General features: G+C 38.5%; 1 pseudogene; it reads right to left on the bottom strand.

Annotated features, from left to right (window-relative positions):
- Positions 1–767: 767 nt before the first annotated feature.
- LOC144233698 (uncharacterized) overlaps positions 768–26,789 on the bottom strand; it is a 27,517-nt pseudogene continuing 1,495 nt past the window's right edge.

The following is a 26,789-nucleotide window of genomic DNA, read 5'->3' as shown; positions in this document are numbered from 1 at the left end:
TTTCCTTTAAGACCTATCATAAAACATTTTATTTCTAATATTCAGAAAGTTTTTAGTTTTAATAAATGGAGAAGCATGGTCTTCTGAACACCTATTTCATGATAACTTGCATCAATCTTATAACCACAAAGAGTATTTCCATTTAGATTTTCTTCACATGTTGTACATCATATTGTCCTTTATCTTCCGTGGAAAATTAGATATGCATGAGTCCTACCTGATGAAGAAGGGCATGTCTTATCTTTGATACAACAGCAATCAGCCAATGGTTTCACATACCCGCTGGGAATAAATGAATAATCTGCAGTGATTTGAGAGGAGAAATACATTAATATTTGCTACTCACTAATCCAAAATAGGGTCAATGTAAAAAAAAAAAAGAAAGCACATTATGAAATTAATTATACCTATGCAAAAACAAATACACTAAATCTTTGGAAGCAGAATAGCACCTATGTTTTCTAAGTGTTTAAATTTCTCTTATTCCCTACAAGTATTTTGATGTATGTCTGAAGAGAGTGACTGATGTACTGCTTTCTACTTAATTTCTGTAACATTATTGACCTTTGATGTTCAATTTAATACTTTCATAAATCTAACTTTCCAGTTAATTTCATATATACACTCTCTGGTGTTTGCTAAAGTGTATTGTAAAATGATGGTCTTTCCTCATTCATTACATTTCTAGAGCTTGCATCAAGGGTGCATTTCATGATATTGAGCAAAGATGGAATTCTAGGCAAAGGGGAGGCCACTGTCTTTCCGTTTCACAGTTTTGCTCCTATGTGATGACTAGAATGTTGAGTAAGTTGTGACTTGCAGGGAGGGCCTGCCACATTGTTGACATTTGTATGGTTAGTCTCCAATAGAAATTCTCTGATGTCCAGTAAGGGCTGAGGGTCACTTACAGGCACTGACATTCTTTTTACATTTTCAAGGTTTCTCTCTTGTATGAATTCTTTGATGTTTGGCAAGGAGTGAGTGGTGGTGAAAGACCTTGCCACATTCTTTACATTCATAAAGTTTCTCTCCAGTATGAATTCGGAGATGTTGAGTAAGGTTTGAGTGCTGGTTAAAGGCCTTGCCACATTCTTTACATTTATAAGGTTTCTCTCCAGTATGAATTCTGCAATGTTGAGTAAAGTTTGAGGAATGATTAAAGGCCTTACCACATTCTTGACATTTGTAAGGTTTCTCTCCAGTATGAATTCTGTGATGCTGAGTAAGGTCTGAGCGCCCTTTAAAGGCCTTGTCACATTCTTGACACTTGTAAGGTTTCTCTCCAGTATGAATTCTGAGGTGTCGAGTAAGGTTTGCGTGTTGGCTAAAGGCCTTGCTACATTCTTGACATCTGTAAGGTTTCTCTTCAGTATGAATTCTGAGATGTTCAGTAAGGTCGTAGTGCTCTTTAAAGGCCTTGCCACATTCTTGACATTTGTAAGGTTTCTCTCCAGTATGAATTCTGAGTTGTCGAGTAAGGCCTGAGTTTTGACTAAAGGCCTTGCCACATTCCTTACATTGGTAAGGTTTCTCTCCAGTGTGGATGCTGTGATGTCTAGTGAGTTAAGAGTGCCTGTTAAAGGTCTTGCCACATTGTTGACATTTGGCAAGTCTCCCTCTAATGTGGATTTGCCCATGTCTGTTTAGTGATGAGCAGTCCTTAAAGGTTTTACCACATTCTTCACATGTGTATGGTCTGTCTCCAGCACGCGCTCGCTGAGGTTGAGATAGTGTTGAGCTCCAATGAAAGACGGTGCCACAGTCCTTACAAGTGTACCCTTTCTCTCCAGGACCAATCGTCTTCTGTGTATTTAGTCTTGGTGACTGACTAACCGTGTTTCCAGATTTACTACATGTGTACGCGTTTTTTCCCACACAAATTGTCTGGTGATCGCCAGCACTGGAGGTCAGCTTCACAGCTTTCCCTCGTTCGTTATATTTACAAGGATTTTCTTTCAGATGAGTACTCGTCTGTGTAATACGTTTAGATCTTTGAGACAAGACTTCCTCATTTTTATTCCATTCAAAATGGCTTTCTGGCAAAGGAGTATGCGGACATTTGTTAACGTTTGAACCCTGGTCCAATTTCTTCTCAGATTCATTATAAACAGCAATTCGATGTCCATTCCAAATCGTCTTGTAATTTTGTAGGGTTGACGTTCTGACACATCTCTCAAATTGATTCCACTTAACACTTTCTTCTTCCGTTTTCAGTCTATGATTTTCAGAAACATTTGACTGAAAGGTCAATCCAATCCTATTTTCAAATTGGCTCAAATTCTTATTTTCAACATGAATGAGGTCACTTTCCTGATTTTCCAAATTTTCTTTCGACAAATATTTACATTTGAATATTTGATTTGAGGTGTTGGTTACTGAAACACAGTGCCTGACAGAAGTAGCTAACTTAAATGGGGAAGTTTTGCCAAATACTTGATATTTTTCACCATGTGGGGCAGTGAGATTCTTCTTATTGGCAGATGTCTCCATTTGGATATGTCTGTCCTGATATGTTTCATGCCCTTCACTCTCTCCACTGTTGTCCCAGTCTATCATTAAGTGTAAATTCTCTAGGGTACTATGTTCCCCCATTGACACTGTTTGGAGAGAAGGTTCTAAGCACGGCTGTGGCAGAAGACTCTGGGTGCATTGTGAAGATACAGCTGAAAGATACCAAAAAACAGGAAAGTAAAATCATCCCACTTACTACTCTCAGATCAATATACTGTAGACTCTATTATACAACCTTAAAATCAATCAGAAAATGTTGGGCCATATGTTTGAGAAGGAATCATCAGGACTTCCTTCTTCCATGGACACAAAACTTGCACACAACACGTGGACCATACAGCCTAATAGATAATTCTGTAGTACTCATGCTATACTGCAAATCATTTTCCTATACCTCAAATAATCAGGAAAAGTACCACACAACCCCAAAATTACCACAGAAGGAAATGTCAACATAAGACTGAAATCAACAAAATAGGATACAATAAAACTAAGAAGCATTAGTTTTCAAAAAAGATCAACAAAATTGATAGATCTTTCAATCAAGTAAGAATGAAAAACACCAACTTTAGTTGCAGCAGTGAAGTGAAAGCAGACACATATTAGTAATACCGCTGAAATAAAAATGAGTATAAGAAGTAACAACTGATAATTATATGCCCACGAACAGATACCAATAGATGAGAATGAATTGAAAAAAAAAAAGTTAGCTGCCTATACTCCGTCATGAAAAAAAAATCACTACTGCCAACAACTAATAGATTGAAAGGGTAATTTAAAAAATAAGCAGAACAAACAAACGCCGAAGAAAGAAAAGTCTTATGTTTGATTAATTCGTTGGATAATTCAAACATTTCATGAGAGAGTACTTTAAATCTCAAGTATTCCCAAGGATCAAGGTAAGGGAAAATATGAAAATCATCTCTGTGGTACCGGCATTACCCGGTTACAGAATCAAAGGGATGCACTACTATAAAGAAGGCTAAAACACCTTTAAAAAAATCTCTGTTCACAGATGACATGATCTACAGAAAACCCTAATGAATCCTTACGTTTATTTTGTATTATTTTGGTCAACACTTGTATTATTTCTGCTAAGTTTTTTACTACTTTCGATTTTCCTATTTTTTTAACGCTATAAATGCTTCAGATAAGGAAAACATTGAAATAAGTAACATTACACCAAAAGGAACTAGAAAGGAGGACAGCTGAAATTTAGCAGAGGAAGGAATAACAATGCAACATCTGAAATTATTTTATTTAGAAAGAAAAATGAGAGGTAAATAAAATAGAGACCAGAATAAAAAATAACATAACATTGAACATAATGCCCAGTTCAAGGAGAACAAAATTGGCAATGCTTCAACTACATATCCAATGATATACTAACAAGCCAAGTAGGAAAGAAATCCACTGGCGTGTTTGGTTGCTCAGTCTGTTAAGCGTCTAACTTCAGATCAGGTCTTGATCTCAGGGTTAGTGAGTTTGAGGCCTGCATTGGGCTCTGTGCTCACAGCTCAGGGGCTGGACCCTGCTTTGGATTCCGTGTCTCCCTCTCTCTCTGACCCTCCCCTACTCATACTCTGTCTCTCTTCTCTCTCAGAAAGAAATGAACAACAACCACAACAAAAGATTTCCAGTTAATTCCTAAAAATGCACACATTACTAAGATTTAAATAGGACTCTTAAACCCAAGAATTCAGAAATCTTCTTATACCTATTAGAAAAATGAAAGTTGAATTCAAAACAAAAAGTCTCTCAGCACAGAAAAGCCAAGATCACATGCATTCATTGCTCAATTCTGACATGTAAAAAAATAATAAATAAAGACAATCTTTTCAAAATCCTACAAATAGTGGAAGAGTGGAAACATATTCAAAACTATCCTGTGAGGCCAGCATTATACTGACACTGAGCAGGATAAACACAATACAAAAACAAAATGTCTAGTTGTCTGATAGAAGTCTTGCCACTCTGGTTTCTTTTGACATTCAGGTGGCATGATATATGTTTTTCCCTTTCCCCATTGTCAATCTGCAGGTGTCTTTATGTCTAAATGAGTCTCTTAGAGGCAGTAAATAGTTTTGTTTGTTTTGTTTTGTTGCTCTTGTTGTTTACTTTTACCATTTTGATACTCCTGGATTTGGAGGTCTGTTTCCTTCCAGGATTGTGGAAGATTTCTCCTATTATTTCTTGAAATAAATGTTCTGTTCCCTCTCCTCTCTCTTTTTCTTCTAACTTCCATAATATAAATATTATTACATTTGATGGAGTCTCTGAGTTCCCTACATCAATATTGTTGTATGATTCTTCTCCTGTCTTTTGCTTAGATTATTTTTCTTTATTTTTTTTCTTCTAGGTGACAAAGTCATTCTTTTGTTACTTCTAGCCTGCTGTTCACTGCTAAACCTGTTTCCAATATGTTTTTTACGTAAAAAAAAAAAAATGAAATCTGTTTATTTTTTGAGAGAGATACAGAGAGTGAAAGCAGAAGAGAGGTAGAGAGAGAGGGAGAGAAAATCCCTATCAGGCTACAGGCAGGTACTACAGAGACCAAGATGGGGCTCCATCTCCCAAACTGTAACATCATGACCAAAGCCAAATTCAAGAATTTGATGCTTAATCAACTGACCCACCCAAATGTCCCTCAATCTCATTCACTGCATTGTTCACCTCTGATTGATTCTTTAAGTGTTTTAGCTCCTTGGTGCGGTTCTCACTATCCTTTTCTCAACCCAGAGAGTATCCTTATGAGTGTTGCCTAAATTCTCCATCAAGCAAGTTCCTAGTAATTGTTTCACTTACATTTCTCTTCACGGCCATATCTTGTTCTTTGACTTTGGAGGAATTCTTCCATTTTGGCATTGTGTCTAAGGCTCTGCCTTTCTCTGTATGTTAGAAATGACAGTTAGGTCTCCTGCTAGGTCATTTAAGCCAGTGGCCTGCTGATGCACTTTGTGACTGCTAAAAACAGTGCAGGATCCCTGGCCTGAACATGTAAGTCATAACTAGGTGAGCTGTGGTCTGCTTGTGAATTGAGACCTGACATCAACTCCATCAGAATAGAGGCCCTGCAGAACTGTGTGGTCAGGAAATGTGGTGTAGGCAGCAGCTTGTGCAGGTCTCATGGGGCAGAGGCAGACCTTGCTGGGACTGAGGCAAGCTTGATAGACAAAGGCACTACAAACTGAGCAAAGGAAGGTGGGGGCTTGGAGTAAGCAAGAAAGACATCCAGTGTCCCTACTGAGCTACTTCCCTCAGGTGGCTCTGTGTTGCTACTGAGGGGCTGGGGAGAGAAGGAGCTCCAGCTAGGTCTTTAGTTCCTCAACAAGCACCTCAGTGAATGTTGCCTGTCAGGGATGTGTTTCTAGTGTAGTGAATAATCTCCTACCCTGTGTGTTCCAGTCATTCTTCAGATGACTCTGCCACATTGACTGACCTCAGATTGTTTGCCTCCTTCTTGACTCTATTCCAGCCAAGCCTGATGATCTTTAAAACTCACATAGGCTTTAATACAGGCTCACTACCAGAGCTCATAAAATTCTGCCCTTTTCATATTCCAAGAATGGTTTTGGGCAAATGTTTTCCTTAAGCATTCCCATGTCTGCTCCTGTCTCACGTGACCTTCTCCTTGACCATGGCTCTCTGCCCTCTGCAGCACTGCAATCCTTCTCCCTAAACCATGTCTTTAAACTTTCTCCCTCTTCAGTGTGTGTGGTCTCTTCGTACTCATAAGTTGGGGACTTGGTTCTGTCAGGGTTCAGGCTCATTTCTGGGATTTTTAGAATGATTTGTCAATTATCCAGTCTGTTCATGAGAAGTGAGGAGCCCAGGGTCCTGCTACTCCACTGCCATTGTTCTCCCCTCTGAAGATTCCCTATATGTAAAACTCATCCATAGTTTACATTTTTGGAGAATACAAACACAACACATAAAAATTAGTTGTGTTTCATTACAAAAAACACATTTTAACATAATGATAGAAGTCAAACCTAGTTTAACACTATAAAATATTTTGCAGGAATTCAAAGAAGAAACAAATGGAAACATATCCATGTTCTTGGACTGGAATACTTAATATGTGAGCTGTCAATAGTGTGCAAAGTGTTCTACACATTTAATGAAATCCCTATCAAAATCCAATGACATTTTTGGCAGTTATATCAAAATCCATCCAAACATTCATATGGAAGTCACCGGGTAACATACCCCTTGAATAATCCCGAAAATGAAGGTCACGTTGGTAGCAAACACTTCCTAANCATCAAGATTAAAAGCTTCTGCACAGCCAAGGAAACAACCCAGAAAACTAATAGGCAACCAACGGAATGGGAAAAGATAGTTGCAAATGACATATCAGATAAAGGGTTAATATTCAGAATCTATAAGGAACTCACCAAACTTCACACCCGAAAAACAAACAACCCAGTGAAGAAATGGGCAGAAGATATGAACAGACACTTCTCCAAAGAGGACATCCAGATGGCCAACAGACACATGAAACGATGCTCAGCATCCCTCCTCATCAGGGAAATACAAATCAAAACCACACTGAGATACCACCTCACACCAGTCAGAGTGGCTAAAATGAGCAAAACACTTCCTAATTTAAAGCATACTACAAAGCCACAGTTATCAGCATTAAATCCTTCAGACATAAAGACAGGCAGAGAATTATGGACAAGTCGTGTTTAGCTAGATGTGTACTTCTCCAAAGTTAATGTGTATGACAATAGCTGAAGTCTCATTAAATTTATATTCTGATTTGAATTTCAGGCTGAGGTCTGAGTTTTCACATTTCTCTCAAGTTGTAAGTGATGCTAACATATTCAGTTCAATACATGCTTGTAAATTCTAAAACAAAACAAAACAAAAACCCGAAGAAAAACAAGAAGTCATGAGTTCTTTGAAGATAAAGATTATTGTGGAAATTACAACTTGCAACCTCAAGAACAATAGCAATTGTTCTTGAACATTTACTACACACTACAAACCATTCTAGCACTTTTCCATATATTCCCCAATGAATCCACAGTGACTAGTGAGAACATTAGAATTGATTTACATTGGGGCGCTTGGTGGCTTAGTTGGTTAAATATCCAACTTTGGCTTAGGTCATGATCTCACGGTTTGTGGGTTTGAGCCCTGTATCAGGCTCTGAGCTGTCAAGCCTGGAGCCTGCTCTGGATTCTGAATCTCCCCCTCTCTCTGTCCCTCCCTTGCTCATGCTCTCTCTGTCTCTCTCTTCCTCAAAAGAATAAACATTAAAAAATTTTAGAATTGATTTTTATCTTTAACAGAATACCTTGGTAAAACTGTAGTTTTAGTGCAGCCTGAGTTTTAGCTCAAACTGTCTGACTTTGCATTTCTCTACTGGAACACACAGACCACTATACAGAGGAAACCCTAAAAGATGATTCAGAGCAGTTTTCAAAGTGAAAAAGGTAATGCGAACACGGCTGAAACACAGAACTCACAGACCAAAAGAGTGGAGTAAGGCTACAACACAAAATATGAAAATAACAAATCGAATAAAAAAATAAATGTGATAGAATTAAACTCTTTTGGTCATTAAAACCAAAAAATGTTTTCAGAGGCTTAAAACATATACAACTATTTGTGATGGAAGGTTTTAGTGTTTTCCAAACACACCACAGAGACAACATTCACTTTGATACAACGATATAGCTATTGTTTGTGAATCCCCTCGGGTTTTCAAAGGTTTTGTCTCATTGATCTTTTCTGCTGAATTCTAGTTTACATATTTAAGACAATTGAGTACATATGATGCATATTTATTTTTTTTCTAGAGCAAAAGAGAACGGATAAGGAAGAGAACATATGTGACATGAGTATAGAACCCAGTGGAAACTTTCAGCAGCAAGGCCTGTCTGATTTACAATTTCCACTTTCTGATACACTAGTATCTCCAGCAAACATAAGAAAGAGCCTTATTTTCTAAAGAGACTAAAAACAACACGACACACAGAAGAGAATTTCCAGGTTAAATGAGGTGATTGATGCCCATCTTTCAGTAAATCCTCCCAAGGAATTTAATGTTACATGGGAAAATTAACCTATCGTGCAGGGATCTTGCAGGGAGCACAGAGCAAACGAAGTGCAGAGACCTGTAATGGTTCACAGTGGTGTCAGGTGCCCACCATTCCTGAAAGGACATATAATAACTGCTGGGAAATACATGTCCAGAGCAGCAGGGAACTAAATAATGATCTAAAAGAAATATGAAAATTTGTTGATAAGCCTCACTCCTGCTGACTGATGTCTAATGTTTTTATCTCAAGGATGATGTTCTTCGATTCCTTCCTGAGAGTGTCCATAGCAAGGTACCTTTCCATACAAATGTTATTCATCCAGTAAGGCAGAAGAGGGACAGGCAGAGTTTATTTTATGCCAGGGCTGAATCTATGGCTCCCTTTCCTCAATATCTGTGAGGTTTAACCAAAGAACAATAAAAATGTGAATCCTGTCGAAGTGGAAGAAAAAGGGAAGGAAGAGGCACACCTCAAGTGGGAACCAACAGATTGAATCAAGTCTCCATGGAATCCAGCTTGAGGTCAGTCAAGGGCACTAAGTGTATTCACAAAATGAAACAAAACCACAAAAATACTTCTATAATTTGGAGCACAAATTATAGTCTTCTAGACTCACAGGTGAAATGTATGCCCCAGACAAAATTCCAGGCCTGCATCTCAGAAGATGAGCACTTTCAAAGGATTCTTAAACATGGGGAAGAGGACACTATAGGTGAGCCCAAGGCCCCTCTCTCTTTCCACTTTTCATCCAAGCTGCCTCCACCCATGCATGGTGAACATGCTCAACCACTTGTGTTTCTCCTTCTTCTAGTCACCATGCCAAACACATTCCTGGAAATAGGTGCCTCTTTAAGTAATGCAGGTACAACTGCTTCTGACTGCAGTGTTGCATTTCTTAGCTTTGAGTCCATGGATTCCATAGCCTTTCAAAATATCACATTTTCCCTGTCCTTTTAGTAATTCCTACAGCTTCATGCTACAGGATCTCTTGTGTTTTCAACTCAGGTTTCTTCTCAAAGTCTGACGTTGACTAAAATGAGCATGGACATAAAATTTAATTGCACTATCATGTTTTCCCAAAAGGGTCCACTTCTATAGAAAAATCTTCAGAAGGTGTGTGCCCCTTAGTACAGGCATTTTAGGAAATCAGAATGAGAGAGAGCACACTGCAGGGCAAACAACTTAAGAAGCTCTCACAGAAATTGCTGTTCTTCATGTATCTCCTGGGCTGCTCAGCCAGTGAGGACTCCAAACTTCTCTAGATGCTCCTATTCACTTTTCCACTCAGCTGGGCACACTCCCCTCTTTCCCATGTCCTACCTTTTCTCCTGCAATTTACCTTCATCTCCATTTTGATAAAGATAAATTTGCTTTCCTAAGTCTACATCTTACTATGAGCACCTAGGAGGAACATGATTTGGAGAGTAGGTTAGCTTACATTGCAAACAACTTCTTAGGAAAATAGTTTAACCTATATATGTATGTGTGTATTGGGATCTAATTTGTTTTCTCTCTTTTCTTTTAAAGTATACTTGACATACAATGTTACGTCAGCGCAGATGTAAAATGTGGTGAGAACTCTATAGCATTAATCTACTGACCACATGTGAACTACCACCTGTCACCATACAGTGCTGTTATAATACCATCGAATGTATTCACTGTATTGTATCCTTTATCATCATGACTTATTAATTCTACAACTAGAAGCCTGTTATCCCCTATCCCATTTTCCCATTTTCCCATTCTCCTTCCCCGTTTCCACTCTGGTAACCAGATGCTTCTGCTTTTCTTTTTCCTACTTGCCATTTGTAACAATGTAGGTGAACAGAGAGTATTATGCTATGTGACATAAGTCAAAGAAAGATTATAATAATATGATATCACATGTATGTACAAATAAATAACAAAATAAATGCAAAAACAAGAGGAGAAACAAACCCATCTGATGAGTATCTATTTTTTTTTGATAAAGTCCCTGGATCATCTTGTAACTCTAAAAATTCCATGATTCTATACATTCAATACTGTATCAAGGTGGTGTGTAACAATTTTCCAATCCTGGCTGAAGATAGGGGACTCCCAGATCAACATCCAAGGATGTTTGCTTATGACACACCAAACACCATAGACTTCTTGATAAGTCTAATATCACTTGTCAGCCCCCACCCCCAACTCCTAGATGTAGAATCTGCACATACAGTGGGTTTGTGAGACCCTGAGGATAGGAAACCCTAGTATCTTCAAAGAACATCTAGCATATCTGCTGGAGCCTTTGCTGATGAAGCAGTTATGTGTTTTCGTGTCCAAGAAACAAATCTGTCCTCTATCCACGAGTAAGATACTATCATTATATTAGAAACTTTTTTATACACAAACCTAAGTGGAATGACAGAATGATAATTTCCAATGTTTTTATCTATGACACATGAAAAACACTTAAACCCATGGGGAATAATCTCCTACCAATATTTTCTAATCACTTTGACCCTGATTTGCCTCCTGCCTAATTTTCCATGTGTCCACCACGTTATCAAACACTCATGAAATGGACACAACAAATGGGATAAAATATATTCAATTCATGTCATGAAATGTTTTCCAAGCCTATGATTGGCATGATTCAATGCAGGAAAATCAGGTGACCTGTATCATTCCCTTCTGCAATGTCCCTGGCTGGGGGGTGAGGGGTGGGTGTTGGGGGGTGGTCTTACATTGAGCCATGTAATGAAATCCTAAAACCCTGATGGTCTGCCTTAAATTTCTGTAGTGAATCTTCTAAGGGAAATGGGTGAAAAACACCTAAATTGTGCAAAAGCACATGATATACATGTACTGGAGATGATGAGAGGATTTCGTACTCCTTACCCAGGCTAAGTAGGTCCTGGATACCGTGAAATCACAGCTCATTGAAATAAGAGTGCTGATAACAGGGAAACTGATAGACGTTAGCAGGTGTTCACAAACCAGCTGCAGGGCATATTAAAAAGAGCAACCCAGAGATCAAAGCTGGAGGGGACTATATAAAATGAAATGGAGGGGTGATCACAAGGACAAAAATACTTCCGATGGCTCTGAACTTAGGAGAAGATATGGGGGAAACATGGATCTTATGAATGCACCTCACACACTGCTTGGGCCTGTACTTGACATCATGGAAATGCTGGTCCAGATCATAAGCTGACAACACAAGCTCAAGAAATAATAACAATGCTGTATAAAGCAAATGTATGATTTCTTTTGGATATGCACAACAGTACCCAAAATATGTTTTCCTTCATGATGTTTTGCTGCTCATCTGCCAGTGACATACCGTGGAGAATTGAAAACTCCATATATATGGAAGCTGTAGTTTCAGCTTCTTCCAACCAGGGTCCATGGGGCTGATCTGAATGGCCTGGAAATCACCCAAGATGCACATTGTACCACAACGGATACACCCCTGACCACTTTACAAACATACCAAAAATTGTGCATCCAAAATCGTGGTAGAAATCTTCTTGCCCAAAAGCTATCACTGTGGTTGGAACTCCTTTTGATACAATGACCAATGAGTTGACTATACACTGTTCTACATGTGCTGCAGTCTATAACACGAAATTGTTGCGAGTGCCAAGACTCTGCAGGCCCTTCTGCTATGTAAATAGAGGAATAAGCACTCATCTGAGCAAACAGGCACCTTCAACGTTTTTGACATCAAAACTGACATTTAGAGGGTAGTCTAGTGAGATTTCTAAATATCACTAGAGGCAGAAAAAGACAGAGGCTAACAGAAGTCTGTCCCAAGAGGACAATGATGTTAATCCGTGTGAAGAAATGACTTGTTCAAGCAAATGAAAAAAAGCACAATATAACATTTTTAGAATACATGGCAATTTGTGAGCCACATAGGGGGAAAAATCTAAAGAATAGGGTATCTTTGTACACAAACCACACAACACAGTGATTTTTAATACATTCCTGGTTGAAATTGTAAAGATAATGTTATGTTTTGCAAAAGAAAAAGATTTGTGCCTGTAGTCTCAATATAAGAGAACGTTTCTCAGATTTTTTTAAAAAACCCACTAACCATGAAAAAGAATTAGAGGACCAACATTTATGCTTTTTTTGTTCTCAATGGCTTATAGAGATGTGATCAGTGTCTGAAATTCCACTGAGATATTCCCTTATGATCTGCACATGTGACTTCACTAAAAAGAACAAACTCATAAAAAAGTCAATACCTAAGTATCAATGTACATATAGTGACAAATTGAAATTAAATGTAGACTGTAATGTCACACCGTGACTAGATTTTAAAAACAAGCTTCAAAAAAAGTGTGTTTTAACTTCTACTTAAAGCAATATGTTTCTGATTATACAATGTCCACAGAAATAGAATGAAATGTAGGCCTATTTTCTGACTATGAAGACAGGAAGTCACAACAAAGAAATAATAGAAAATAGATAAAGTGCAAGGAAAAAACATATGTAGTAAATCCAAACCCCAGTATCTTCAGTATAATATTAAACATAAATAAACAATATGTTCCTGATAACAAGAAACTTTGCTTAAAGATAGTACATTGGAATTTTCTAAGAACTATACCTAAAAGAGAATGATAAAATTGGAAAACAAAAAAACATGTTGTTATAACCAATCAAGCAGCAAGACAATACAGCATATAGAATAATCTTTAAAAGGAAGGACTTTGTCATGGTATTAATAGTGCTGTTTTTCATTATCAAGTTACATTATTTCAATATTCTACTCCATGGATAATCTTAGTGTGTGTGCATATTTACACACACACAAACACACACATACATTTGTACACAAGTATAAAATATAAATACATGTATATAGGGAAACCTTTCTTTTCTAGCTCTTAAGACATAAAAACACTCATCATGGAGGACTGACACAATAAAGCTGCTGACATAGGTAGTTCCCACTTCAGTACTTCTCAGAATAAGCTCTACTGGCAACTATTTCCATTAAACATCGTTGAGCAAATCTCAATAACCCAAAATAACCAGCACTGAAAAATAAATTCTTTTCCTTCCATTAAACATCAATGTGAAATGTGAGTAGAACATGCTACCCTACTTGATTTTATTGGTTTCTACAAGTGACAGACATTCTCTTTCCACTCAGGTCCAAATGGGTCTAAGGAAAGCCTAGGCCAAGAAACAACATAGGGACATCTAGCCTAAAACCTGGGTAGTTTGAAGCAGAAATCATCTCCGGTGACTGGTGACCTGCTTCCCAATTAATCAGTTATCTACACACAATTCAGAGCAAGGGACTAGACTCATCACAGAGCTCAGTGGAAGTGAGGGAAGTCCTGCCAGCTATGGTCAGGATCTTTAGAGGACACCCACCAACACTGGATCAGACCTATTTTTGGCTTATATTCCTGCAATGCCAGTGCTTCAAGAAACTGCCCACATGACTTGCTCATTCTATTAGTGTCCGGCAGCCTTTTTCATCTTTAACGCCAACTCTGTCCTGTGACATCTTCAAGCTTTGCCCAGTGTCCCTGCTCCAACAACCTCCACACATCTGGGCCTGGGAAAGTACCGTTTTCCATGGTACCCAACAGCATCTGGCCCATGTACCACTAGGGAATTCTTTAATCATGAGAAAAGGATCGGACTTCCCTCAATCCCAGAAAACCACCGTGTTGGCTGCCAGTCCCAATCTCTGTCACATTTGTTGATCACAAGAAGTTTTCTAAGACCTTGCAGGGACCAAAGGGAGCTTCCTACCTGAGTTTTCCTCACATTTCAGGAGGTTTCCATATTTGCTTTTGGTAGGACCTATCTTCCTCTCAAACTTTCTCTGTACCAAGTGCCTTGAGGAATCCTGTGGAAAATAGACAGTGTTTTCCTGTTCCTTCCATTGAAGTGGTGACAAGATTGTATTGAAATATTATTGATGGCTCAGTTGATTCAATTACCAACCATTTCCCATTATATTAAAAAACTGTAGAGGTACCTGGGTGGCTCAGTCAGTTTAGCACCTGACTTCAGCTCAGGTTGTGATCTCATGGTTGTGAGTTTGAGCCCTGCATCAGGCTCTGTGATTACAGTGCAGATTCTGCTTGGGGTTCTCTCTCTTTCACTCTCTATGTTCTTTCCCATTCTTTTTCTCTCTAAGGTAATGAGATAAACTTTAAAAATATTGAAAATTATTAGGTGCTAAGAAATAAGAAGAGCCTGCATTGTTTTCATGGGGGGGGGAGTCTACCCAACACAGGAAAGAACAGCTGTGATGTCTACATCATCAGAATGGAGAAGAGGAGGCAGAAGAACTGGAGATGATTTGGAAAGAAAACAAGTAAAATTTATTCTTCTATCATTCAGAGTCACTCGTGCAGCCTAGGACATATGTCCTTCTTCACATGAAGAATTTATGCCAATGCTTGAGGCTAGATTTTTTTTTTAATCTCTTATCTTGGGCTGCATTATCACTCATAATAGAATAGTGTTTTCTTCCTACATTTAGGACATCTACCAAGCTCTCAGCACTGTCCATATTTGTTTCCTTCAAATAAAGGTGAACACAGCCCATAACTCATGAATCTCCAAATGTTTAGCTCATCAAATTGTTCCACTAAAGTGAATAAGTTGGATGAGGTCACTCCCAAGAACGGAAAAGTATAGAGACTAAGGAAATCGTACTCCGTGTTCTTCTCCAATTGAGTAGGAAGGAAATGCATCAAATAAATTACATGGAATTTAATAAGCTCTCTGTAGAATTACTCCTATATTCAAATTAACATGTGAACACCATGTCATTTTATGCAAACAAATCTTCAAATCCCTGCACAAGTCATAGCAGCAACAGTCCATGAACATTAGAACACGGAAATAGAATACTCCTACATGAGTATCAGCCATTTAAGTTAATTAAAATAGGAATTACAGGGGGAGATTCTCAAACTAAGACACACAGAGATTTAGGAGACATAAATTCAGTACAAACGATATAGAGAATTATTTCCATTTTCATAAATCCATAACTTTTTTGGTTGTCAGGAAATTATCAATTTTGAGATTTGAAATATCCTCATTTGAACATATCCCAATTCCTTCTGAAGATCTAGATTCACACACACATATGCACGCATTCTTCTTCTTGATTAGTACTGTTACTCCAAAATCAATCCTTAAATTCATATAACATATTGCATTCTGTGTATGTCAAAACCATAAAAATCTGGTCTACATATGCTCACAAAAACACACTAACAAAGAAAACAAAACAAAAAAGAACTCATAGGTTAAGACTTTAAATAGTGATTGAGAATTTTTTTTATATAATTTTTTTTTTTCTGAGAGAGAGACAGCGTGAGCAGGGGAGGGTCAGAGAGAGAGAGAGGGATACATAATCTGAAGCAGGCTCCAGGCTCTAAGCTAGCTGTCAGCACAGATCCCAACACGGGGCTTGAACACACAAACTGTGAGATCATGACCTGAGCCAAAGTCGGATGCTTAACCAACTGAGCCACCCAGGTGCCCTGAGTGACTGAGAATTCTGTAGTGATATCTTATCTTTGTGGTGACTTTGTTCAATTAGCAGTTGTTAAGTAGAACCACTGTGCATTATTTTGTGAGCCAAGAATCAATAAGCAAAGAAATAATTTACTACTCATGGACCATGGAGGAGGTATACAGTTTGTCATGAGGCGCAAGACAGAGAGGTCAAGGTTGAGTACAGGCAGAGAGGTCATGACAGGAAGTGGGGAAGATGCCTCTTTTGGGGTCCATGGTTGGAGTGCTTTGGATTTCCTGGGCTAAGTCTAAAGTACACAATATGCATCAACCTGAGTGCAGTATGACAGTTGCTCTCAGCAGGGGTCTTTTCTAAGGGACTCACAAGGTAAATATATGAGAGTGGACATTCTTATTCAAATGCTTATTGGGGAATTCTTAACAGGAACTTCTATTTGCTTGTGACTATGGGGCTGTTATGTAGTGAGTTTGCTATTGGGTGGAGCTAGAGTCAGTTCAAAGTCCCTGCAGCCAGCCTGGTTATACAAAATGGATTCCAAGGCAGCAGTAGCAAGAAATTGTTCAGTCACACTCTCAATAATACTTCTATATCATCCTGATTAAAAGCATGTAATGCCCCAGCACTTACAAAAAGGAAGACAAGATAGAATATGTAAACTTTGGGAGAATTAAGTTCAAATAATTTGAGGTTAAGGCCACTGGGAAAAGAGATTATTTGTGCTCTCAGCCTACAGCTTAAACAAATACAAGTGACCCTTGAATAAAGCAGGGGTTCGGTGTACCCACCAGGCATGCAGTTGATAATCCTTGTAAAAGTTTGACACCCCAACACGTCATTTTAATAGCCTACCACTAACAAGAAAAGCAGTCAATTACAATATACTTGATATTTTATAGGGGTGTTTTAGGGTATTCCTACCATCAAGGAAGCTCAAGAAAAGAAAATATTAAGGAAATCAAAAGGAAGAGTAAATACATTTACAGCACTGCACTATGTATACATATGCCTATAAGTTGGGCTCACACAGTTCAAACCCATGTTGTACAAGAGTCAAATGTACTTTGTGTTCCTGTCTGTTTACCTGCAACCTTGATAATAATGGGGCAGGCTAAGGTTGGATTGGATGCCACTTCTTTCGTTATAAATCAGAGTTAACATATTAAAGTGCATTCAGGCTTATTAATGGATATATCTTAATTTCAAATGTACCCTTAACAAACCACTGCAAAATCACTGTATGATCCCTGGTCAAAATACAGATTAAAATCTTTCAAGAACCATTCTTGTTCCTCTGATGTATAGATTTGTGAGTTGTACCTTCCATGCTGCTCAAACTAATGCTAATTACTGAGTAAAAGTAAAGTGACAGTCATCTTTCACCCTTTACAGAAGAGTCAGCTATACTTTCCTCAGATATCTGTGAAATCTATTTCAACTACGTAACTAATTTTCTTGATTTGTAACAAGTGCTATTATGAAGATACACTCAGGTATTGAGGAGCTGCTACTGTATTTTTTCTAAACACTAACTGGCAAATCATTTAAATTCAGAATGTTTCTCTAATTTTAATGAAAAGTATGATGCCCTGAACTCTTCTTGGTGACTGATACCACTCTTATATGTCATTCACAAAAAGCATCCCCGTGTAGTCTTCCTTCATATGTAGTACAGAACAGTCTTTAATCTTCCAAGGAAAAGTCGATAAGCATGAATTTTCCCTCATAAAAGAGCCCCTCATGTCTGTGAGACAACAACAATCAAATCATTTTGCATGATATAAGCAATAAAGCCATAGCATGAGAAGATTTATGAATAAGATTAATAATATATACCATGCAAAAAAAAAAAAAACAACAAACCTTAGATATGGTCAACAGATACAAAGAGAATAATTATCCTTCTTCAGACATCCATTCCCCCTTCATCCTTTCAGGCATCTTAAAAATACAGTTGACCATTCAATAACATGGGTCTAAACACCATGCATCCATTCATACACAGATTTTTTAAAAATCTAAACATAATGCACTACTAGAAATATGTGTTCATTATAGTTTCCTTAACCTTTTGTTTTTTCAAACTTACTTAATTATAGCAATACCACTTAAAATGCAGACAACAAACAAAGAATGGGATGACTGACTGGTAATGTTCTAGGTAAGGCTTCAGGTCAACAATAGGCTATTTCCATGGAAAAGCAGGTAGGGTTTTAAGTTCTGGGAATTCAAGAGATACCCACAGATTTTCAATGGTGGAGGGGTTAGTGCCCCTTAGGCTTACACTGATGTTAGTGATCTCGGGGTTTCAACTTTGGATTTTCCTCTAAATAAACACTCTGATTTAGAACAAATTTGATTTAGAATTATGTTTGAAAAGTGGTATGAACTTACTGCTTCTTGCTGTGAATTATCTGATTTTGTTTACATTTGCCTTTTCATTCTATAGTTTGCCAAATGTCAACATTTTACAAGTTTTTATCTTTTATAAGGACTCTGGTTTTTACTGAAGTGTATATTAAAACCAAAAGTCCTTCCTCCTTCATTACATTTCTAGGGTTTCTATCCATTATGTTTTCTCTCATGTTCAGTAAAGGTTCGGTTCCAGGTAAGACTTTGCCAATATTCTTGACATTTGTAAGTTATCTCCTCAGGATGTGTTATCTCATTCATGTTAAATAGTCTTGCTTACAAATTAAATGCTTTACCACATCCTTTACATTTATAGGGTTTCATTCACTATGCTCTCCTTGATGTTCAGAAAGTTTGTAGTGGGCTCAACAATTTTGCCACATATACATATATATATTGTGTGTGTTGATATTTATATTTAAATTTATTTATTTAGCTTTCTCCCCAGGATGTATCTCCTTACGTCAATAAGTCTTGAGTATTTGTTCAAACACTGGAGAGACGACAGAGCTGAAGACAAAAACAAAGAGAAGAAGATATCATGGGCCCTAAAAAGTAACTACACATTTTAAGCTTGGGAATTACAGAAATTGAGGCATGACAATGCCCAGAACATGTGTCACTGTCCCCTGAATTACTATAATTTGTGCCCCTCTGTGCAAACCAAGTCCATAATCCTAGCCCAGGGGCTGTTATTTTCGGGGTTTTTTATTTGTTTTGTTTTGTTTGATTGTTTTTGTGGGGGGTTTTGTTTGTTTGCTTTTTAATTCCCAAATGTCAACCAAAGATGTAAAAGGATACAAGGAAATAGGAAATCGTGTTCCAATTAGAGGAACAAAATATATCTCCAAACCTGGCCCTAAATTAATCCAGTACTATTAATTGCCTGACAAAGATTCAAAAAAAAACATCATCAAGATGTTCACAGAGGAAGAAGAAAACTAGATAGGCAACTAAATGATAGCAGGAAAACTATTCATGACCAAAATGTACACCCAAGGAAACAGGACATGTAACCAACAATAAACATGAAATTGGGAGACAAAGATTACAATTTCTGAATTTAAAAATACACTAAGGGGTCAACAACAGACTTGATCAAGCAGAAGAAAGAATCAGCACAACAAAGTATTCTTGTGTTAAATTATCTACTAAGAATCAAAGGACAGAGTCGAGGGACTCATGGGACAGCAACAGAGGATCCAATAAGTACATTAAGGGAACCCCTGAAGAGGGGGGGAGGGAAGTGGACAGACCATTGATATGAAGAATTAAAGTCTTCTATGTGGAAAGAAGACACAAATGCAACAAGCTCAGTCAATTCACAGTAGGATAAATGTCAAGACGTGAACACAGTAACACAAAATTAACCCTTCAAAACTCACGGGTGAGAAGAGAAATTTGAACCAGCGTGGCAAAAACAGCTCATCTGGTCCAGGAGAGCTACTATAAGTTTAGTAGTGGGATTCTCAGATGTTATGGGAAGAAGTGCACAAGCCAATGTATTCAAGTATTCAAAGTTCAAAACATATCCACTAAGAATACCCTACCTGGCAAAACTTTCCCATGAATGTAGGGTAGAGACTTTCCCAAATAAAAAGTCCTCCAAGTTTACTGTCCTACAAGATACAGTAAAGGAGGTCCTTCTGGTTGAAAGAAAAGGATTCTAAACAGTAACTGAAACCACATGAGGACATAAAGGCCTCTGCTAAATATAAAATTTTACACAACTCGGGCACCTGGGTGACTCATTTGGTTAAGCGACCGACTTTGGCACAAGTCATGATCTCGAGGTCTGTGAGAACTATCCCCACATTGGGCTCTGTACTGACAGTCAGAGCCTGGAGTCTGCTTTGGATTCTGTGTCTCTATCTCTTTCTCAAAAATAAAAACACATTAAGAAAGTTTTAAAAATACACAAGTATACAAACCTGTCATGTTGTAATGAGGAAGCACAAGATTTTAATTTCTGCTACAATAAAAAATCGGGGGTCCCTCGGTGGCTCAGCTTGGCATCAGACTTCATTTCAGGTCATAATCTCACAAGTAATGAGTTTGAGGCCCACATCAGGTTCTGAGCACAGAGCCTGCTTCTAATCTTCTGTCCCCCCTTTCTCTCTGCCCCTTCCCTGCTGGATCTCTCTAAATAAATAAAGAAAGAAATTTTTAAAAAAGAATAAAAAATCACTAACCTAGAGGTAATCAAGTATATATTGAAAGACAGAATTTGTGGTATCTGTAACTTAAGGTGAGTGCAGGAGTGGAGCTGATAGGTAGAATAATTTTGTAAGCAACTGAGAGTGTCAGTTTAAAGTGGGCTTTTATACCTTGAAGATGTTTTAAGTGATATCTATACTACAGAAGACAGAAAAGTTAATGCGAATGGTACCAAAGCATGTCATGGGTATAAGAGCACAATTAAGGATAAAAAATCTAAATTTGATACAGAGGTAGAATTGTTTGTTTGTTTGTTTAAGAGAGAGACAGAGACAGACTGCACACGTGAGAGAGCAGTGGAAGGGCAGGAGGAGGGAGAGACATTCTCAAGCAGGTCCCATTCTCCACTCCTAACCTGACACGGGGCTCAATCTCATGACCCTGAGGTCATGATCTGAGCCAAAAATTAAGATGTGGAAGCTTAACAGACTGAGTCACTCAGGCACCCTGGAGGTATACAATGTTGGAAAATTAGTTTCAATTCACAAGAATAATTCACTCAGGCAAGGAGAATATAAAGTCACGAATAAACACATGATGAAGTTAATGGTCTGTTATGACGACTCATCAAGATATTACTAGTCTATCATTGTGACAATTCCCCTAGACATGATAAAACATTCACTGAACACTAACTAAGCAAAAAAACAAAGTAAGTCCCAAAGTATGTATGTATAATATCTATACAAAGAAATACATACACAATACACAATTTTACTGGTAAAGGGCATGGTTGATTCATACTTGACTTAAACTCACAAAGTCTTAAAATGTACTAGATGAATATCGCCATCTCTAACAAAATACACAGGTACATGAAACTACTCCTAACGTGTGGTAAGTACCATACAAAAAAAAAAAAAGCACATTATTATAGAATGCAAAACCAGAATAAGACAAAACTTAACCCCAAACAGTCTACATAAAAGAGACAGATTAATCCTTCCAAAGGAAACTTACCATATAACTACACTTTTAAACTATGACTATGTAGCCACGAAAAAGGCGCATTGAATTGTTGGCGTGTCTTCATTGACAGTAAAACAAGAAAGACATTCGTTAAAATCAAACATAAAATTCTCTAATGAAAAATTTTACAAATAAGAAAATAAATTAAAATATACTATTTCTTAATACATTCCTCCTGTTACATAGAGTGCAAGGATATAATCTATTCTTTAGAACTAAGCTGCCTAAAAAAACCTTTCCTTTCTAAATCAAGGAACCCTGCCAAAGCTGCAAAATATCCTGAGAATCACTTTAAAAACTAATAAATATGTGGGATGAAATTCAGACACATTCTGAGGAAAGTAGAAGAATCGTCTTGTGATTTTTTTCCTGAAGTAAAAATCACACTTATGAACAATCCTTTTATATATATCGAATTTTACTAATTATCTACCTCACTTCCTTTTTTCTTTTTTAAACATTTATTTATTACTGAGAGAGAGAGGGAGAGAGAGAGAGAGATCACTCAAGCGGTGGAGAGGCAAAGAGAGAGGGGACAGATGATTTAAAGCAGGCTCCATGCTGACACCAGAGAGCCCCATGCTAGGCTCAAACTCACCAACTGTGAGTTCATGAACTGAGCCCAAGTCCAATGCTCAATTGACTGAGCCACTCAGGGAGCCCTCTATCTCATTTCTTACAAGGCACATACCCATGTCATACAGAACTTTGGATTCAAAACAATCAGAGGGGTATCTCACATGCAACTTATTAAAATTAAAAAGTGAAAACACATACGAAAAAGTCACAGGAACTTCCTACTATACAAATGATTACATGATGTAAATACTAGGAAATAAGTTACCACTGAGACTTTACTATAGGCTCCGAGTTCTAACTTCAAAATGTTCTAGCTCCCTTATGGCATTAATATGCAGGAATGCTAGGGTACTCATAGATACGTTAAAGTAGTTCACCATCGAGCAAAGGAACACACAGAGTAGAAATTTCAAATTTTAGTTAATACAAAGACAAATGAAGTTTTGATGTGAAATAAATAAAGGATTAGATTTTCTCATTTGAGGGAGGTGTTCTGGGATCTTTTAAAATTTCTGAGGCTCAACTTTGTACAATTAAGATTAAAGCCTCTGTAGCTTTGGAAAGCAGAAACCAGAAACCATGTGATCTCTGTCTCCAGTGTTCCCAGGATTTCTGCATCAAACCCCAATATGCCCACTGCTACCCTGACACATTTGTCACAAGAATCAAAACAGAACTTAGAAATGGCTTAGCATAGAGTCCCTCAGAAATACAGAGATACCCTCTGGGGCTCTGAAAGCAATGGAGAAGCTCTCAGACTACGGAGGTCCTCACTGTGAGGTGGTGGACCTTCACTGGAGCTGAAACAGAGTCCTTGGAGAGTCAAACAGCATGACGTGTTAGATAGCAGATGTCCCTCTGTGAGAGGAAAAGACATAAAACTAGGATTCATAAACGAATTTCCATTCAAAGAGAGCTACTTGAACTACATTTTAAGGTCTATCTTCCTCCTTCACGTTTGGACCTCACTTCTGTCATCTACTTCCTTCCCACCTACCTGGGTGTGGCGCTCCTGTGTCCTCTCTCTTCACACCCCCCAGCTCCTTCTCTTCCTCCAAAAAGATGACCAGGTCTGGTTTTGATACAATGAGACCTGTTTATCAGAAAGAAAGAATAGAATTATTGCTGGAGATTCTACCTTTTAACCCAGTCATCACTGGGTCTACATCTACTCAGTAGACAAGAGAGGACATGGTAGAATTCTAAAAAATGACTTGCAAAACACTGTTGCCCAAGAAAGAGCCTCTTTAGCACATGCAGGAGGAGTTTCACATATTCACATCATGACCCACTTCCGAGTACTACCAGTACAATAAGCAGTGAAAATTGGAGTCTAAGATGTGGGCAGTACCGTCTTATGCCACTCAGTGTTTAAAATTGCCATGAATCTACAGAAATGATGGTGGTACCTTAAAAAAGGGAGGCTATAGCTGAAAAGGAAGCCTCATGAGGTATTGCTCTACATCTACAAATCCCTACTTGCTTCCATTACTGCAGGGATCTGAATTCCAGTCATGCAAAGAGCAAGCTTCCAAGAAAGAGTCTTCAAAGGAAGGAACAAAACCCTGAGTGAGGTTTCAGAAATCTGGAAGAGGAGATCCTCACCCAAGAAGTGGAGGTGCCCATAGGTCTCTAGTATCACATCCCTGTACAATTCCTGCTGACTGTGACTCAGGCATCCCCACTCCTCCTGAGTGAATTCTATGGCCACATCCCTGAAGGTCAGAAGTCCCTGCAACAAATACCAGAGTTATCCAGTGGCCATTGGCAGTGTTCATAATGGTACCTAAGATGAAAGAGGGAGTTAATGTCACCAGGTAGACTCCAAAAACTGACCTTCACTGCTTACCTGCTTGTACTCCCTGACCTTAGTCCCTCATTTTACTTAACCTTTTTCCTATCTTATCTTTTACCTCTGGCAAAACACCCTATGGACACAGTCTCCTGTGATGGAAACAGAAAACATTCAACAAAATGTAAAGTCTGCCCTAAGGAAAAGCTTGGGCAGGCCCACTTGGAGCTTAACCCCTGGACTCATACCTATGCAGATGGATGATGGAGTTAACTCATGGAGTGAGGACAGTTACCCTGTGATATCAAAATTTCCATCCAAGGAGGAGCACAAACTTCACTTACATCACATACAAAGTATGTATAAAAGTGTTCTCTTAAGGACCATGTGCCACGTTATGTCCAGTTCTACATAAGATGACAAGACTCCACTTCGTAACTATCCACTGAATCTGAAATAAAAGGAAAACATCTCTCTCTCGCTCTCCCTCTCTCTCTCACACACACACTTGCTCTGTGAGTTTCTCCTTTGGAAGTTATCCCCTCTGATCTCCTTATGCGCTGCAAATCAAGGTTCCTTTGTGTGAAAGCCCAGTTGTTGTACTTTCATCTAGGACTCTATTATATTTGAGGATTTTCAGACCCACAGATATGTCAATCATCTGATTCTTGTTTTCATTTTCTGAAACTATAAAGCAGTAAACAAAAAGGGTCTTTCTCTGACCAGAGTGTTGAGTAAAATAAAAACTTCTTTGCCTTTTTTTATTTTTGTTATTCTATCATCTTTTGCTGTTTTCTTTTTCTCTCCACCTGATGATGAGACTCTTTCAGGGGCTGAACTTCAAGGGGACAGATGATTCTTTCTACTCAAGGAAACCCCCATATGTTATCAGTTCTAAAGACAGCTGCCATAGCCTTCCTAACTACTACTAATTTCTCAACTGACCAACCCCCACTCAGAGGTAGGAACATCTCTATGCCCTTATTCATCAGGAAGAAGCTACAGATGATGAGACCTTCCATCTTTAACAACTTTAAAGATGTAAGGGTCAAAGTTGTTCAAAGCACGGACATGATGAGGGACACAAAGTCAAGAGACATGTAGCTTCCATTAAATTTTCTTGCACCTTGCAGCCCAATGATGGACGCCTGAGGGGTCATCTGGGTGGCTCAGTCGGTTAAGCATCTGACTTCAGCTCAGGTCATGATCTCACGGTTCATGGGTTTGAGCCCTGTGTAGGGCTCTGTGTTCACAGCTAGCTCAGAGTCTGGAACCTGCTTCAGATTCTGTGTCTCTCTCTCTCTCTGACCCTCCCCTGCTCACGCTGTCTCTGTGTCTCTGTCAGAAATAAATAAAAAAATTTAAAAAATGATAGACACCTGAGGCATGCACAACATGCCCTTCCACAAGAAAATAAAAGCTGCTTGAGTGCCTTAATGTTTATTTTTTATGAAATACTTGAGACAGGCAGAGTATGACATTTCATTATCAATGGGCTGCAAGGTGTAGGAAAATTTAATTGCAGTGGCATTCCTTTGCCGTTGTTCTCTTCATCAGAGACTACAAGCAAAGAGAAACTCAGAAGAATGGTTTCCAGCTGAAATGTGATGGTTTCTGCACATTGCTCAGTAAATTTAAAATCCTTAGGAAATACAGGGGGGACAATATGAATGTTATCGGGGAGAAATCTGGTGCAGAGCACTAAGTCAATGTAAGAAGTGAACATGAACTGTAATGCAACAAATTGCTATCAGAGCCTATGACACACCAAAGGACACATGTTCACTGGTGTGTTCTGTTGGCCCCCAACAGTAAATCCGATTGTCAGTCTAATCATGAGAATACAGTGGATTTATACAAAGTTCAATCACACATAATTTTAGTGGAGGCTTCTGTGAGGTAAACAGTCTTGAGCAATGGATTGTAGAGGGGTTATAGGGCTCACCTGGCTGAAAAGAGGCAGGCCCAGCAGGTGACTTGCCTCAAAATATCTATAGGCCCTAACTAACAAATGGCCTCTTATACCCAGGCAGAATTACCAAATAAGGGCAAATTCCAAAAGTCACCATACATTCTCAAATTCCCCCTGCAAAATCAGCCCCAACTCACTGCCTCATGGCAGGCACCCTCTCCTCTGCTTTCCTGCCCACCACTCCCTTGAGATGTATTCATAATTCTATCATTTTATTCTGCCACAGGTGAATTCTGTTCACCACTCATGCCCTCGGCTTCCACAGGATTATCAACCCGTATTTGAGAGCCCCCATCTGAATGCGAGAAACACCACATGTAGATGTCTATTTCCATGTGTAGTATATTTTAATATACTGTAAAATTCAGTATATTTTATACAGAGTATCTTTTTCACATTTTGCAAATCAAGACTGCCCTTCCTGCTTTTTTTTTTTAGTTTGTCAAATTGGTTCCCATATAACACCCAGTGCTCATCCCAACAAGTGTCTTCCTCCATGCCCATTACCCTCCTTCCCCTTTCCCCCACCCCCATTAGCCCTTAGTTCATTCTCAGTATTCAAGTGTCTCTCATGGTTTGCCTCCATCCCTCTCCCCTACTCTTTTTCCCCTTCTCCTCCCCCATGGTCCTCCATTAAGTTCCTCCTAATCCACTTATAAGTGAAAACATCCGGTATCTGTCCTTCTCTGCCTGACTTATTTCGCTCAGCATAACACCCTCAAGGTCCATCCACGTTGCTACACATGGCCAGATTTCATTGTTTCTCATTGTCATGTAGTATTCCAT

Source organism: Crocuta crocuta, unplaced genomic scaffold (assembly GCF_008692635.1).
Source record: "Crocuta crocuta isolate KB4526 unplaced genomic scaffold, BGI_CrCroc_1.0 scaffold434, whole genome shotgun sequence".
NCBI classification, from domain to species: domain Eukaryota; kingdom Metazoa; phylum Chordata; class Mammalia; order Carnivora; family Hyaenidae; genus Crocuta; species Crocuta crocuta.
This window is presented reverse-complemented; position numbering and strand designations above follow the sequence as displayed.